The sequence below is a fragment of the Ostrinia nubilalis genome, chromosome 11 (genome assembly GCF_963855985.1).
Source record: "Ostrinia nubilalis chromosome 11, ilOstNubi1.1, whole genome shotgun sequence".
NCBI classification, from domain to species: domain Eukaryota; kingdom Metazoa; phylum Arthropoda; class Insecta; order Lepidoptera; family Crambidae; genus Ostrinia; species Ostrinia nubilalis.
Window position 1 is genome coordinate 5,855,165 of NC_087098.1, and position 2,140 is coordinate 5,857,304.

General features: G+C 32.5%; 1 non-coding gene across 1 annotated transcript; it reads right to left on the reverse strand.

Moving 5' to 3' along the window:
- Positions 1-1,717: 1,717 nt before the first annotated feature.
- On the reverse strand, positions 1,718-1,790 carry Trnam-cau (transfer RNA methionine (anticodon CAU)). Its single transcript has one exon. It is a non-coding gene; the product is annotated as a tRNA-Met (tRNA).
- Between the last annotated feature and the right edge of the window lie 350 nt (positions 1,791-2,140).

A 2,140-nucleotide genomic window follows, 5' to 3' on the forward strand; every position in this document is an offset into this window, starting at 1 on the left:
TCTAAACACTCATACTTACATAAGTGCTAGTATCGTATAAAAATATTGTTTAGGTATTAACAAAATTCAGTTTTAATCTGTCAGAGTACTGGAATATGGACCTATGGTAAATGTTTAGTTTCGTTCTAAGGGGCCGTTCAAGTATTACGTAAGCACCAAGGGGGGGTGGGGGGGTCTCTGTTTTGCTTATTTTGGATGACATGGGGGGTAGGGGGGTCTAGATGATGATTACGTCATCGTTAGTTATTTACGTTTTTTCGGGGATTTCCGCAAATAATACATATGCGTAGGCACTCGCTTTGAGAACTGATTAGGGGAATTACCGCACATTAGGGAAATTACCGTGCGCTATTCACTTGTCTAATAATTAACTCTCGTGCCGACACTGCCCATTGAAGTTTGAGAGTCGCAGTCCGCATATTATTATACGCGAGGCCGGCCTCCCGCGCGCGTATTTTGTTTGGATACTAAACGTATTGTAAGCATTGAAAGTTATCATTTGTGTTTATGTTCATGCATAATTGATGCAATTATGTTTGTTATGTTCTTTATTTCTGATTATCCCTTACTCTATGTGTATCAGTTAAACCAAATATTTTCATGAATTTTCCTATTTTAAAAATGACAATATAAAAAACATTTATAACTAAAATTGTTTACGTAAGCATAGGGGGAGGGGGTAAGTGCTTTGCTTACTTTTGATGACAAGGGGGGCGGGGGGGGTAAAAAATGGTAAGAAATCTGCTTACGTAATACTTGAACGGCCCCTAAGTATCTAAATTCTATAAACAATGTATTGCGTAAGAAATGTGTATTTTTTACCAGTCCATAGTGGCATCACTTACTAAATTATTAAGATACAAATTGCGTTTTGTAAAAACCCGACCCATAGCTAACACAATAAGTGGTCCTACTATTTTCTAACACAAAAACAAAAGAATTTTAAACACTGGCGCCATCGATCGACCTTGTTAAAAATCGAAGATAATTTATTTTATTGTTAATCGTTGGCGTAAATAATTATTAACGTGGAACGTTAATAAATTGTCTTTTATAGTCGGTAACCTAACACCGATTACTAAACATTTGTAAATGTTACTTCAAAGTGTGTAGGTAGGCGTTACTAATGTATAACAGTTAAAATATATGTACAAAATAACATATTCTGACTTTTAAAAATCGATTTTAATAAAATTAAATTTTATTCAACCTATTTTAGAATTTTTCTAAAACGGTTCTATAAAGCGACATCTAGCAGACCTGACACGCTCTATTAGAAACAGTTTACAGCATGCTTATAAAAGCACTGTTTGACAATGCTTTTCGTTTAAGTACTAACATAGAAAGTAGATGGCGCTGGTAAACCGAAAAAGCGCCATCTATATCTAAAAATACGAAGCTTGTATCAGTCAAAAGCAGGTTCATTTTTGACATTAAGATAGTACGACTGCTGCTGATAGATGTCGCTACAATATTTCAAATTCAACATTCATTGTACCTACCTACTATGTATAATTATTTAATAATATTGGAAAACCATGTATGTTGCTACTTACATTATGAAATAAAAAAAATGATTTACGTTCAATAAAATAATATGAGCTCTATTGATAAGTTTATAAAACATCTAATTAATTAATTACGCTTTTTTCTTCAACGTCTTAAAATTATTGCTTGTGAAAAATTAAAATTGATAAATTAAAAAGTCAAAAAAGTTTGCCCCGGGTGAGGATCGAACTCACGACCTTAAGATTATGAGACTTACGCGCTGCCTACTGCGCTACCGAGGCCTTGCGCAAGACATTGAATTTAGTAGTTTTATCACACTTTAAAGTCGTTTTTCACAAAATTTATTCTTTTTCATGTTTTCACGTAAAATTACAAAAATATTTTTATTTAGATCATTTCTCAAGTAAATGCTTGTAAGTATATGTAAGTATAACAATTAAATCAGTATTTTTATTATAATGCACAATAATAATTTATTGATCGTAGGATTTTTAAAGAGAAGTAAGACTTTTTTTAAACTTACTTTACTTACTAAAACACAGTCCATATTAAATTACACATTTGTTAGGTACATTAATAGGGCATAGAGATGGGTTATACTAGGTAAATTTGATACTAGGTGCACCTATTC